The sequence below is a fragment of the Lithobates pipiens genome, unplaced genomic scaffold, assembly GCF_037356315.1.
Source record: "Lithobates pipiens isolate NorthernLeopardFrog02 unplaced genomic scaffold, aLitPip1_a1.2 Scaffold_61, whole genome shotgun sequence".
In the NCBI taxonomy this organism is placed as follows: Eukaryota; Metazoa; Chordata; class Amphibia; order Anura; family Ranidae; genus Lithobates; species Lithobates pipiens.
This window is the reverse complement of record NW_027507883.1, coordinates 192,279-208,327: the sequence shown is the minus strand read 5'-3', so window position 1 is coordinate 208,327 and position 16,049 is coordinate 192,279. Positions and strand designations below refer to the sequence as shown.

Here is a 16,049-nt window from a genome sequence, read left to right as displayed (position 1 = left end):
TTCAAACGATCGCATAGCGAACACGTGCTCTGTTTTCAATGTAGTGACCATTGGAGTAAACATTGTTGCGGTATTTGAAGAAAAATAAACTTTTTTTTTTTAATGAGATTGCCTGACGTGGAAAGCAACAACCTCATCCATGGGATCCCATATTTTATTTTTATTTATAAGTACTTGTAAAAATATATATGTGCATCACATCCCAGATTTTTTAACCTCTTCGCGCCCGCCCTATAGCCGAATGACGGCCGTAGAGCAGGCGCTTTCATTCCGGGTGGCCATCCCTGGACGTCCTGTTTACTTCCGCAATGCGCGCCGCCGCGGACGCGCATCGGAAGTTCTGTGTTTGCCGTGTCCCCCGGGGACAGGCAAACACAGATCGCTGTAAACGGCCAATCACAGCGGCCGTTTACATCGCGATCGGCGTGTCCAATGGGAGATGATCTCATATGTAAACATATGAGATCTCTCAGCGCCGCTCTCCCTCCTCACACAGACAGAGTGTGAGAAGGGAGAGATGAATGGCTGCAGCGGCCGTCATTATTAAAAAAAAAAAAAATTAAAAGTGCCATCCTGCCCCAGTGCCATCCACCCCAGTGCCACCTGTTAGTGCTATCTGTCCCCAGTGCCACATGTTGTCAGTGCCATTTGTCCCCAGTTCCATCTGTCATCAGTGCCACGTATAAGTGCCATCTGTCATCAGTGCAATCTCATCAGTGCCACGTATTAATGCCATCTGTCAGTGCCACCTGTCAGTGTCACGTGTCATCAACGCCACTTATTAGTGCCATCTGTCATCGGTGCCACATATTAGTGCCATCTGTCATCGGTGCCACATATTTGTGCCATCTGTCATCGGTGGCACATATTAGTGCCATCTGTCATCAGTGCCACGTGTCATTGTCCTGGTGCTCCAGGGCATTCAAAAGTGTAATAAGTAGTCAACAAGTTAGATGTGTAATTTATGCTCCTAGAACACGTGATGGCGCTCCCTGCATGTTGGGCCTCTCTATGTGTGAAAAAGTCCCACACATGTGGTATTGTAATACTCAGGAGGAGTAGCAGAATTTTTTTGGGTGTGTCATTTGTAGTATACACATGCCATGTTGGAGAAATAACCTATTACAATGACGATTTTGTGGAGTAATTTTGCAAAGAATAGTGGGAAAAAAATGACATCAAAAAGCTCACCATGCCTCTTACTAAATACCTTGGAATGTCTACTTTCCAAAAAGGGGTCATTTGGGGGGTATTTGTACTTTCCTGACCTGTTCGGGTCACAAGAAGCGAGATAGGCCACCAGTACATCAGATGTGATCAATTTTGTGCGATTCGCACCACAGCTTGTAGACTCTCTAACTTTCACAAAGACCAAATAATATCCACTAATTTGGGTTATTTTTACCAAAGATATATAGCAGTATAAATTGTGGCCAAAATTTATGAAGAAAAATTAATAATTTGTATAATTCTGTCACAGAAACAAAGAAATATGCGTTTTTTTCAAAATTTTCGGTCTTTTTCATTTATAGCGCAAAAAATAAAAACCCCAGAGGTGATCAAATACCACCAAAAGAAAGCTCTATTCGTGGGAAAAAAAAGGACAAAAAATTAATTTGGGTACAGTGTTGCATGACTGAGTAATTGTCATTCAAAGTGTGAGAGCACCGAAAGCTGAAAATTGGTCTGGGCAGGAAGTGTTTTTAAAGTGGTTGTAAACCCTTACAAACCACTTTGACCTACAGGTAAGCCTAGATTAAGGCTTACCTGTAGGTCCAAGAAATATCTCCCAAACCTATACGGTTTAGGAGATATTTGCCCGAAGACGGGCACCGCTATCTACGGCGCATGCGCCGTAGACAGCGGTGCACTGAGCGGGGTATCGTCGATGATGGCAATGCCGAGAGTCTCAGCTCCCGTGCACATGTGCAGCAGTGACGACATCGCTGCTCCAGCGAATCACAGTGCCGGAGCAGCGAGACCCACCAAGAAGATGGACGCTTGGAACTACAGGGGACAGCGGTGACTTTGCTGGCTCCTGTGTCAGGTAAGTGACACATAATGGACTACTATGTGATGCATAGTAGTCCATTATGCTTTGCCTTTACAGGGAATGAAAGCGGAAGTAAACTCATCAGGGTTTACTTCCTCTTTAAGTGCCCAGTAAGCAAGTGGTTAAATAGCATCAATGTGTTCCTTCAAACGGTGACATAGCAGAATACTTGCTCTGTTTTAAAGGTGCATTCGTTGGAGTAAACGTTTACATCATTTACAAAATCAGGGTCATGATGGCAAAACCATTTTCGCCAATGAGATTGCCGGACATGGCCATCACCCTTGCACTGCACAGTTATGGTTTATTTATTTGCAAGTACTTGTAAATATATGTAGATGTGACTTCAAAGGCCTGATTTTTGAAAAAGCGTCGATACATTGCTTCAAACAATTGCATAGCAGAATATGTGCTCTGTTTTAAAGGGTGTGACCATTGGCGTAAACATCGTTGCGGTATCTCCCAAATCTGGGTCGCAATGCCAAAACTGTTTTCTCCAATGAGATGGCCTGCCACGGAAAGCACCCTTGCACTGCACAGCCACCTCATACAGGGTATGCCCTGTTTTATTTATGTATTTAGAATTCCTTGTAAATAGATGTAGATGTTCATTCAAAGGTCAGATTTTTTTAAATAGCGTTGGTACGTTGCTTCAAAGAATCGCATAGCAGAACACGTGCTCTGTTTTAAAGGGTGCAACCATTGGAGTAAACATCGTTGTGTTTTTTCCCAAATCTGGGTCGCATCGGCAAAGCTGTTTTCTCCAATGAGATTGCCTGCCACGGAAAGCTGGGGTTTGCTGTGAGTGGGCCAGGTATGCCAACAGCCTACTATTCTTATTACCAAATTCAAATATGCACTGCGCCTGGTATAAAAAAAATTTCCGGGTCTTTTCTACTAATACAAGATCTAAGTGGCGCACCCCTTCCCTCCAACCTCTATATGTATCTGAATTGGGGTTTGCTATGTATTCCACCTCTGCATCTGTCACTTTCCTTTCTGCCTCCAGGAGTTTCTACTGCCTATCCGATCTAAGTTGTTTAATAACAACGGGCTACTGAGCCCCTAAGTGTGGCCTTAAACGCATCCCAGGTGACTCCGACAGGGGCCCCTGCCCGGTTGTCCACCCAGAAGTCACCAATAGACGACTGCGTAGACCTCTCAAAACTTTCCTCCTTGAGCCACAATGGGCTCAACCTCCACACCACGTACCCTCTCGGTCTCTCCATGTCAAAGGTGACCAGAAGTGGGGAGTGATCCGAGACAGCACGAGGCAGATATTGGGCCTCCAGCACTCTCGGCAATAATTCATTGGACACAAAACATAAATCAATCCTAGAAAGAGTATTAAACATGGTGGAGTGACAGGAGTAAGCTCTAACATGTGGGTTTTTCCACCTCCAGGCCTCCGCCAGGTTATATGACCCAATACACTGAGCCAGCGGGGAGCCATGCTTAGGCGCCATTCCAAATCTGTCAGCATCAGGTGAGAGCACCACATTCATATCCCCAGCAAGAATAATGAGACCCTCTGCAACTCGGAGGGCAGCATCCATTATTATTCCCCATACTTCTATAGTAAAGGGGGGAGGAATGAAGAGGTTAGATTCATCACCACATTCAACGAACAACATTCGCAAATTAAAGGAATCCTTCAGAGATACTGGTATCTCTTGAAGGGGGATCTCCTCTTAGCAAAACATCTCCCGGAATATCCGGGTATCACGTATAGGAGATCACGATCTTTGAAGGATTCTCTAGTACAAAGTCATTTCTCCCCTCCCGTAAAGGTGGGTCCTAAACAAACAGGATGTACCCCGTGCCACAAATGTGGTTTTTGCAGATATTTACATGCATCGAGATCCATACGTCTGCCAAATGGTCGTTTATTTTAACCCAAATTTGCTGTGACCTGTCAATCAGTGGGGGTGGTGTACATTATGGTTTGTCAATGCAATGCTTTCTATGTTGGGAAGACAAAGCGTCCCTTCTTCCACCGCATCAGGGACCATGTGTCCCTGGTGCGGGGGAAGAAGATGGAAACTCCAATCAGCCGACATTTTGGTTTATATCATCAGTTCAACGATGGTCTCATGCACTTCTTTCCTTTGGAATATGTTCCCCCGGGAGATAGAGGGGGGGATTATAATCATACTCTTTTACAACGAGAGACTCGATGGATATTTAATTTGGAGGCTACCCGATCCCCGGGACTTAATGATGCAATCAGTTTCAAACCTTTTCTTTAAATGACTTTTCTTTTTTTTTTTTTACCCCCTGGTATATTGTAATAATAAATGATTGTATTTTGTCAAATAGGCAATATATTGGCGTGGATGTCTGATGGCTCGCGGATTGGGAGGGGGCTCCATACCTGAGGGGGACCCTCCGAGTGCTCCTTGCCCTTCCTGGGTCTGTACGGGCACCCCGGGGCGGGTCTGACCTACAACCTTTTCCAACCAGTTGGGGGTTCGATCAGCCCGCCCCGTTTCTAAATGTGAGGTCCCCTTCTCTCTTTTTTTGCTTGTCTGTTGCAAACAATTCTTTTTTCCATCTTTGAAATCAGGGATGTATGGTGATTGACATTTATGTCGGCCCATTTTCATCTCTGTGTATTTGCACTTTGATTTATCCGAGAGTAAGATCAGGGCATATTGCCCTTAGCCATCATGGCTGCCTGTCTCTGACCGAATGTCCGGTCTCTATCAGAGTACTGGCACAGATGGATCATCACTGGCAAATTTCCTGACTCTGGCCAGAATCCAACATGGCCGACGCGCTATACGGACGTAAATCACGTCCTTCGCGCATGCGCATCTGCCATCTAGACGCGCACGAAGGAGATCGCTGGTAAATCTCCTGACTTTTAGCCAGAATCCAACATGGCCGACGCGCTATATGGACGTAAATTACGTCCTTTGCGCATGCGCACTCGCCATCTAAACGCGCACGAAGGAGATCCTCCCAGTAGGTGTGCCCGCAGCCCGGCGGTGACGTCAGATGCCGCCGGGCTGGAAGCACGAGTTATAATGCGGGTCCCGGTCAGTGTCATCCAAGCAAGCGATGGAAGCTGACATGTGGAGCTGCTGCACGTATGAAAAAGCACTTAAACCTTTTTGACTGTATCATACCACTATATTCAACAGGTAGGAATGGAATGGCTCTGATGGGACTAGACGGATGATCCGGAAGTCCAAGTCTAGAGTCACGCATTCTATATTCTTGAGATGTTTATACAACACTGATGGGGACATGGCTTTTCTTCTTATTCTTTTCTTTCAGAAAACAGCACAGAGAGATCTCTTGTGTTCAGAATTTATACCTTGTTTAATCTCTATCTGACAACACATAGGGTTCGTAGGTACTGGGTATGCCTAACTGGTTCTAGTTCAGCCATCTCCTTGGCTCCACCAGGTATGTTCTATAGTGTTTATTGTGCCATTTTTGACACTTCATTGAAGTGGTCTACATATATTATATTATATATATGTTTCTCGTGCTTCTGCAGATCCCTGGGGGGGAGCAATTGGGGGGTCCTCGGTGGGTGCCCTCGCCACGGTCCGCATGCTTGATGACAAAAAAGTTTGTCCTCGCTTAAGTACTAATAGATGCATAGAACATTTGAAAACTACGATAGACAATTTGTATTAATTTACCAGACATATTGGGTAAGATGCTTTTCTTGTTCTCATTTGTTATATATTTTTTTATTTTCATTACAATATTTTTTACTTTTATTTTTCACCTTTTTCATTGTATTTGTATTCTTCACACATTTTATTTTATTTTCATTCTTATCTTTATTTTGACCCTATCTGCAATCTCCATAGAGGAGAACTATATTTTATACCTTATGTATTCAATCTTGGGACACCATCCATATGGTATGGTCTGGTTGTTCCCTTTTGGAGAACTAATAGGTTACTGAATATTGATATGCAAACTATGCTCTGTGTTTTAATACTCTAAGGGTGGGGGCTTCATTCCTCTCCAACCAATATGCTGGACATGAATGAATCCTACCACCAGATCTACTCAATGTAGATGTGTCAGCCTATGTGGGCAAAACACCTCTTGTACCCCTCGGGGTTGTGTGTGTACAGAACTATCTATGTATTTGTATCTCTAAACAAATGATCTGTTTGTATAATTTCAGTTTTCTACTGATTGCTGTATTCTGCAATTGTCCTGAGGAAGCTCCGAAGAGCGAAACATGTAGGAAAGAAACAATGCAGTTTAAATCGTATATAAATGTGGTAACTTATGGAGCCTTGTAGGCTTATATACCAACTTTTGTATACCCGCATCTTTTATTTTATATGTAAATGGATGTAATTGTTTGATAAATGCTTTTTGTACACTAAAATAAAAACTTCAATGATTTTATTTATGGATTGAATATATTTGGTGCCGTTGTAAAAGTCCCGGGGGTTGGTTACCCTCCAGTCCCCCTTTTTTCAATTTCCCCTTTTCTTCAAATAATATTAGCCAGAATGGTTTTTGGCCAGAAAATTAAATAAGGGGGGCAACCCCCTCATTATTCACTTAATAAGTTTCTAATTATGTGAGATCCAACGTCAAAACCACTTGATCTTACCGGATCTAACAAATATTTTTTTCTGGCCAAAATTGCATGTGGGGGGCTAACCCGTCCATAATATCTCTATTTTGATGGGAAAGGAGATAAGGGGAGGGGGCAGCCCCCCTCATTAATCTCTTAATAAGTCTCTAATTATGTGAGATCTAACATTAAAACCACTTGATCTTAGCGGATCTAACAAATATTTATCAGCCTGAATGATTTTCAGTACTCTGTCTTCATGCTATACTGATATCAGTAAGCACTGTACACCATGTTCTTAGACTAGAGAAAAAAAACACAAACACACAAAGAAGAAGAGGAGAAGAGGGAGGTGTCATGTAGTCCTAATACACTTTCCCTGTCCTAGGGCAAAAACTACTAATCAGTATGGTTGTCACCATAGGACATGTTCGGGTTTGGAATCATGCGTCCAGGTTTCAGACTGTCTGAAACCTGGACACATTATTTAGACTGGACTATGGTTTCCCAGCAGGGTTTCTGGCTGCAGTTTTCACTGCTGAGAGTGTCTGTTACACTATCTTTCACACTGCCCAAAGCCACCACTAACAAACCATACCCTCCACCCCCCACCAACACATACAGACGGGAGAAGAGAGAGGGCTTGATCTGCACCTCTTCCCCCCCATCCCTACCCCTCTGTGTCTGCCCACACTCCAATCCCCGGCGCTGTGCCTCAGAAAAGGAAAGTTGAGGCTAGAAATTTGAAGTCCAGCAGCCTCAGATCCATCTGAATGAGAGGTGCAGACTGCCAAGGGGTGAGTGAGCTCACCATCCATCCCTGTGTCTGAATGAAGTCTCCCCCCTTCCCTCTCCTTCCTCAGAGAGAGTACACTAAGTCAAATCAGGGTTCTCAGAGCACCCCTTACATCAGAGTTACCCTTTACACCAGTGTTTCCCCTTACAGCAGAGTCCTCTCTGTACATCAGAGTACTCAGTGTTCCCCCATAAATCAGGGTTCACAGAGCATCCCTTATGTCAGAGTCCCCAGAGTTCAGAGGTAAAAGGGGAACTCTGTGGACTCTGATGTAAAAGAGGACTTTTGTTATTAACTTATATACATATGATTAGAAATGTTATTTAGTAGCAAAATATATGTATAGCTTATACTATAAAAAATAAATTTCTGTGCGCCACAAAACTGTTCGGGTTTGACTTGAAGAAAAGGTGGCAACCCTAGGCAGGGGTGAACACACAGCATCACATTATTAAAGGAAGTAGAGCCTATTATGTTATGGGCGGAAAGAAATTTGTTGGATTTAAAGGCAGTTTACCTTCCGGGCCGTTTGAATCAGCAGGCGGATCACCTATCACGTTGTTTTCTAGACAGCAACGAGTGGGCAGTGCACCCATCAGACTTCAGTTGGATCATGAGTCTGCAGAAGCCACCAGAAATAGATCTCTTTGCTTCTCCAATGAATGCGAAGCTGCCGAGATTTCCATCCCGTCTGCCTCATCCCCGTGCAGAAGCAGTAGATGCCCTCTCAAATCCGTGGCGATGCGAGACCACATATGCGTTTTCCCCCAGACCCTTGATCGCAAAGTTTTTAATCAGATTATCGATGGAGCCAGTCAGAGTGATAGCTATTCTGCCGTACTGGCCGAAGAGGCCGTGGTTCCCTTGGGCAGTGAACCTCAGCGTATGCCCCGCCGTTCAAGATCCCAGTGTTCCCGCAGCTTCTCTCACAGGGGAAATTGGTGCACCCAGCTCCTCACAAACTGAATCTACATCTTTGGATCTTGAGCGGCAGAATATCCAGTCATTAGGATTCTCAGTGGGGGTGATTTCTACTCTCCTAAAGGCTAGGAAACCTTCCACGAACTTTATCTATTCTAAAATATGGAATACATTTAAAACATTTGCAGAAAGTAAGCAGTGGGACCCCACCACTCCGTCCACCTCAGTAGTTTTGGAGTTTCTGCAGAATGGTTTAGATCTGCGGCTCAGTTTAACCAGTAGAGACCCACGCTATAGCCAAATGACGGCTACAGCGAGGACCTCCTTTGCTGGGACGACGTATATTGACGTTGTCCCGTGCATGAGCAGCCTGAGGGGCGCACGCGGCGCGCTCTGTGATCGGTGAGTCTACAAGACTCGCCTGATCACGGATCCGAGCAAGGGGTAGATCCCCGACCCCTTACCACGTGATCAGCTGTCAGCCAATGACAGCTGATCATGTGATACAACGTAGCCGGTAATCAGCTATTTTTCCTCCTCGCGCTGACAGCGCGAGGAGAAAAAAAAAGAGCCGATCACTGATGTCCCGATCACGGCCAGCTTACCAGTACCCACCTGCCCCCTGCCAGTGCCACCTCTGTAATAAAAAAAGGGGCCCTCCATCAGTGCCACCCAGCAGTGCCCATAGTGCCACCCAGCAGTGCCCATAGTGCCACCCAGCAGTGCCCACAGTGCCACACATCAGTGCCCACAGTGCCACCCATCAGTGCCCACAATCTGCCTCAACAACGGTGCTGTACCCCAGTGCCACATATCCATGCCCATCAGTGTCATCTACCAGTGCCCATCAGTGCCGCCCATCAGTGCCAAGCAGTGCCACCTATCAGAGCCACCTATCAGTGCCCATCAGTCCCATCTATCAGTGGTACCTATTAGTGACACCCATCCGTGCCATCTTATCTGTGCCCATCTTTGCCCATCAGTGCCGCCTTATCTGTGCCCATCAGTACTGCCTTATCTGTGCCTATCGGTGCCACTTTATCTGTGCCTATCGGTGCCACTTTATCTGTGCCTATTAGTGTCGCATTAACTATGCCTATCAGTGCCCACCAGTGCAGCCTATCAGTGCCCACCAGTGCAGCCTATCAGTGCCCACCAGTGCAGCCTATCAGTGCCCACCAGTGCCGCCTCATCAGTGCACTTCAATGAAGGAGAAAAATGACCTGTTTGCAAAATTTTATAACAAACTATTAAACAGGATTTTTTTTTGCATCTTTTTTTGTTTGTTTAGCAAAAAATAAAACTCCCAGCTGTAATTAAATACCACCAAAAGAAATCTCTATTTGTGGGAAAAAAATGATAACAATTTCATTTGGGTACTGTGTTGTATGACCGCGCAATTGTCATTCAAAGTGCATCAGCGCTGAAAGCTGAAAATTGGTCTGGGCAGGAGGGGGGTTTAAGTGCCCAGTAAGCAAGTGGTTAAAGTGGTGCTCAGGCCAAAATTACACTTTTTAAATAAAAATGCCCCTATAATACACAAGCTTAATGTATTCAGTAAAGTTGGTCTGTAAACTAAGGTCCGTTTTCTTAGGTTATTACAGCATTTTGAAAGTTTATAAACTAGCAGCAGACTGTAGCCATCTTAAGTGTGGGCATCTGAAGCCAGACTGTATTTCTTCCTGGATTTCAGCTTTGCAGATCTTGCACATGCTCAATGCTGCACAAGCAGTGTAATAAGGTTCAGGTCAGGTTTCCATGGCAACGGCAGTGTTAGAGGAAGTTGCCACCCATTCTCCAGGCCTCCAAGCCAACGATAGCCAGGTGGATTAAGCAGACTATCACTGTAGCCTATGAGCATATGGGAAACCCAACCAACTCATCTAAAAGACCACTCAACTAGATCTCTGACCACCTGGGCAGAGAGGGCAGGCGCTTCAATTGATCAATTCTGCAGAGCAGCATCTTGAACAAGCCAAAATACCTTCCTGAGGCACTATAGAGTGGAGCTGTTGTCCCCTCAGGACTTGGCGTTAGGCAGGAAGGTCCTACAGGTGGTGGTCCCACCCTAAGGTAGGCCTGAACTTTGTCTCAGGTGTGCTGTCCTGGAGGATGACTGTAGAAAATTACCAGTTACACTTACCGCTAACAGAATTTTCTAGGAAATCTTCCAAGACAGCAGGCCTGCTTCCCTACCCCTAATTGGTGTTTTTTTTATCACAGAATGTACCCTCTGGTACCGGCGTGGGCTTATACTTTGTCATAACTGAAGACAGAGGGAAGGGAGGGGCCTTTTTAAACCTTGTGGTTTGTGTTTCCTGTCAGGTGGGACTCGTCATCTCAGGTGTGCCGTCCTGGAAGATTTCCTAGAAAAGCCCTAACCGGTAAGTGTAACTGGTGTGTGTATATATATATATATTTTTTAATAACCTGACCCTGACTTGTACTTCTCAACAACCTTGACCCTTGTTTGGAGAGTTCCTTAGTCTTCATGGCAGTGTTTGCATAGTGGTGCCTCTTGCTTGAGTGTTGCAGCCTCTGGGGCCTTTCAAAAAGGGGTGTGTAAGTAATGACAGATCATGTGACACTTGGATTGCACAAAGGTGGGCATTATTTCAATAATTGTGACTTCTGAAGGTAATTGGTTGCACTAGAGATTTTTATGGGCTTCATAACAAAGGGGGTAAATACATATGCACATGCCAATTTTTTTTTATTTCTGAAAAATAGTTTTATGTATATATTTTTCTAATTTTACTTCGACTTAGACTATTGTGTTCTGATTCATTGCATATAATTCAGATTACAGCCTTTAGTTCAATGTTTTTTTTTTTTTTTAATGTAACGAAATGGGTAAAAAGCCAAGGGGGTGAATACGTTTGCAAGGCACTGTGACTGGGTTCTAACCACCTTCCTTTTTGAGCTCTGGAGCTCTCTGATCTCCAGGTGTCTAGTCCCACAAACTGTTTTAAATCAAGGGATTGACCGATCGGATCCATTTGACACAGGGTTTATAAGTGTTAGATAAATGGTACCCGAGCCTCGCAAAGACTCAAGATCCTGCAAGGTTTTGCCTGTAATGCGGCCTCTGGGCCCTGCAAGGTTTTGCCTGTAATGCGGCCTCTGGGCGCTGGACCCTACGAAGTGGAATTCTGGACACCACAGCGCTAAGGCATTCCTGCAGAGTGCTGTACAGGTCCATGGGAGTGGACCCTAAACATGAAAACACCCGTAACACTTATACGGTGATCAATGGTGAAAGGGTTAACTCTAGGGGCAATCAGGGGGTTAAAACCTTTATTGGGTAGTATATGGGGGTACTTAACGCTATAAAAACCTGGCGGTGAACCTAAAAAAATAAATGGCTACCTAGCGGCACCAGTGACACTAATGCAGCGATCAGAAAAACGATTGCTTAGTGACACTGGCAAAAGGGGGTGAAAGGGTTAACTCTAGGGGCAATCAGGGGGTTAAACCTTTATGGGGGGGTAGGGGGCTACCCTGGACCTAACCAACTGCCCTGTCACTTTACTGTCACAAAAGACACTAAATGCAGTGTTCAGTAAATAAAGGATCACTGCAATCAGTGACACTGACTGGGAAGGGGGGGGGGGGGCGATCGGGGGGGTTTACACTACACAGGCAGAGGAAGCTTCTCATTCGCCAGGAGCAATCGAGAGGGGATGGCCAGAAACCAATGGCCATCCCCTCATCCCGGATCGCTCCTGAAGCAAAACGGACCACCGCAGCCAGCGGGAGGGGGTCCGATCGGACCCCCCACCCGCTGAAGGCAGGCACGTACGGGTACGTGCTTGTGCCCGTACATGCCATTCTGCCGTTGAATATCTGCATGTGGCGGACCTTAAGTGGTTAAATGACACTAGCGTTCCTTAATTTTTATATTTTTAAAAGCTTTTTTTATAGCTTATAGCTTTAACTTTGGCCGTGAGCCACATCGGTTTTATTTTTAGCCGTTTAAACTTATTGCCCATGGGAATATACTTTGCCGTGAGATCATAAACCGTCTTTTTGAAGAATTCCCATTTCTGTTCTGTGCCCAATTGATGCCAATATTCTCTCCCAGTCTAAGTCCTGGAGAGCAGCCCTCATCCTTGGAAAATTTGCTCTCTTGAAATTAAGTGTTTTTACCTTTCCCGTATGCGATTGTTGCATACAGCTAACAAATTAAATCATGTTATGGTCACTGCTACCCAGGTGTTCCTTTATCTGAACATTAGTAATACATTCTGCATGGTTTGAGATCACCAGGTCCAACAGAGCATCATTCCTAGTTGGGGCCCCAATAAACTGGACCATAAAATTGTCCTGTAATAGGTTTATACATTTTTGCCCTTTAACTGTCCCAGCAGTGCCATTACCCCAGTCAATTTCTGAGTAGTTAAAATCCCCCATTATTATCACTGTCCCAGCCCTTTCTATCTGTGCAAGGAGCTGAGTCTCCACCTCCTCATTAACATTGGGTGGTCTATCACAAACTCCAATGATTAACTTTGAACTACGCACATCTGTATGCAGTTCCACCCATAATGCTTCAGACTCACACTCTCCATCCACCAGTTCCTCTTTCTCTCGCTTTGAGATCACGTCTCACATACAGACAGACCCCTCCACCTTTCCTTTTTACTCTGTCTTTCCGAAAGAGTGCATAGCCAGGAATAATAGCCCAGTCATGTGAGGAATGAAGCCAAGTTTCAGCAATACCGATTACATCATAGCTCTCCTGATGCACCAGAGCTTCCAACTCACCTATTTTGCTTGGAAGACTTCTGGCATTGGTGAACATTTTAATGCATTATTTTGGCCGGTCACATACTATCCGCTTGGGTGTTCCAAGATTACAGCTAGGACTTACTACTATATTTACCTTGGGTTTATGTGCTTTGGTTACCCTACCACTAATGCCCCTAATACTACCCTCTGGAATATGCTCCACGCTGACTATCTCTGAACCCTCCCCCCATCACCTAGTTTAAAAACCCCTCTAACTTTTTGGCCATCCTTAATCCCAGCTGATCTGCACCCTCATTTAGATGCAGTCTGTCCCTTCAATAGTGTCGGTTATCGACTGAGAAGTCGTCCCAGTCCTCCCGAAACCCAAACCCCTCCTTATTACACCAGCTCTTGAGCCAATTGTTTACTTCCCTAATCTCCCTCGTCCTTTCTGGTGTGGCTCGATGTACTGGTAGTATTCCTGAGAATACTACCTTGGAGGTTCTTTTCCTCAATTTAGCTCCCAAGTCCCTAAAATCATTCTTTAGGACACTCCATCTGCCTCTGACTTTGTCATTGGTGCCAATGTGCACCATGACAGCTGGGTCTTCCCCAGTCCCTCCCAGAAATCTGTCCACCAGATCTGTGATGTGCCGAACCCGAGCGCCTGGCAGACAACATACAGTTCAGCACTTCAGGTGGTTGTTACAGATTGGCCTCTCTGTCCTCCTAAGAATTGAGTCCCCTACCACCAGAATGTGTCTTTCCTTTCCATTCACCCCCCCCCCCACTCTCACTGGATGAGTTCTTCCACTGGCAGCTAGGAGAATCCCTCAGCTCCAGCAGTGCTGGTACCTGACTGGGACATCCACCTCTGTGCTGGCCCCTGCCGTGCACATTGCTGGCTCATTTAGGGTGGAGGGTCCTCTCAGTGCTGACAGTTGCTTCCTCAGATTCAGAACCTGGGCTTCCAGGGAAACAATGTGCTTACATTTTGCACAGCAGTATTCACCCTCGATCAGAGGATCAAGGAATGCATACATGCTGAAAGATGTACACCGAGTCACCTCTCCACACCCGCCAGTCATCGTACCTATTAATTTAATGAGAATTGGAGATTATACCCAGTCCAAATTACCTAACTAGCTTCTTGACACTAATACTCGACAGTACGCAGGTACTCACAGACCAGCGTGCACCCACAATATACAAGTACTAACGATACACACACACACACTACTCAGACAACACTCAGGTACTCACACTACACGGGTACTACGACCCCTGTTATTACCTCCTGTTTTAAAACTCTGTTTTTTAACTCACCACTTTGACCAGTTCCACTTAGAGTTCCAGCAGAATCAAGATGAGCAGGCTCACATGAGTTCTACACAAACATCAGTCGCCAGGGTGGGGTGGTCCTCCTGCCATTTCTGGAAGAGCTAGGTCCACCCCTGGCCGACCCCGTCGAGATCCTAAGATAGAGAGGAGAGGACACGGTCCGCCTCCTGGGACATGAGAAATTTCTCGACAATGTGGGAGTGTAAGATTACTCCTGAAGGAAATTGTGCTCTCAGTGCGTGGCGTAATTGTATTTAGCGAAAAATCATTCTGGAGAGGAATTGGTATTCTTCTCTAAGGCAATCAAAGGGGATAAGTGATCCCCTCGGCATCACCTGTTGCAGAGTTGTGACACCATACCTAGCCCAAAGGGCAGGGTCCGGGACCGAGTTGAGGTGTTTCAACTTTGGGTTTTCCCACAGTGGGGTGTATGGCGACAGTGCGGCGGGCGGGTTCAATCGAGTCGTAACCTGATACCAAACCTGAAGCGTAGTTCGCATAGGGCTAGTGACCTCAGGGTTGGAGCGGAGCTGCATGAACCACCACCGCACCGTAACCAGTACCGCTGCCCAATAATATTCCTTCAGACAGGGAAGGGCTAGACCCCCAAGTGACAGGGGCAATTGGAGGGTAGTTTGTGCTATTCTTGGGGTCGCCCCGGCCCATATAAAGGTGTTCACTATCTGTTCTACCGTCTTAAAAAATGAATTGGGGATCGGGACCGGGGTGTTTCGAAAGACATATAAAAATTTCGGGAGAAACGTCATCTTGAGCAAGTTGACCCTACCCACCGGTGTCAGGGGTAGAGTTTTCCACATCTGGCACTTAGCCACTAGGTCCTGTAAGACTGGGTAAACATTATCTGTCAGATACTGCTTGGGCTCTCTCTGAACTAGTGATGGACGAACTTCCGACGGGACGTTTCGCAAACGCGAACGCGGCCGATAGTTCGCGAACCGTAACGTTCGCGGCGGGCCCCATTGACTTCAATGGGAGGCAAACTTTACAAACCTACAGGTCAAATTTGCAGTCACAAAATAATTACTAGCTGTGCACACATAGTCCCACCACATGGCCAATGACATAACACATGTATGAGGTGAATCTGGGATCGACAACTACAAGCATTCTTTTTTTTATATGTGAAATTCTGACAATTCAGGACTCGTGAGGCAATGGATGCGAAGGAAGGTCAGGGTAGGCAAAGAAGAGGGTGCAGGAGATGATCACCAGCACCGTGATATAGAGCACTGACACCTGCACCGTGATAGAGTGATCTGACACCAGCACCGTGATAGAGAGCACTGACATCAGCAGCGTGACGTAAAGCACTGACACCAGCACCGTGATATACAGCTCTGACACCAGCACCGTGATAGAGAGCACTGACATCAGCAGCGTGACATAAAGCACTGACACCAGCACCGGATCTGTTTGCTGTGAGATGAAGTGGTCCCTGGCCACCTGCACCTTCAGCCGTCCCCATTTTCCGGCCCCAGTCAGCCTGTCCTCTGGTCCTGGGGAAGTGGAGAGTACTGGGTGGGAGATGGAGAGAAGGGGGAGCAGAGAGGATTGGCGGGGTTGGAGAACACATGGGTGGGGGCAAAGAGCAGGGGGTAGTGGAGATCACAGGGGTGGGGAGCAGA

The 16,049-nt window shown here is 45.9% G+C and overlaps 1 long non-coding RNA gene across 1 annotated transcript in view; it reads left to right on the top strand.

Moving 5' to 3' along the window:
- Positions 1-16,049, top strand: part of LOC143958286 (uncharacterized) — a 303,168-nt gene that overhangs the window by 171,811 nt on the left and 115,308 nt on the right. The gene's annotated exons all lie outside the window — the stretch shown is intronic.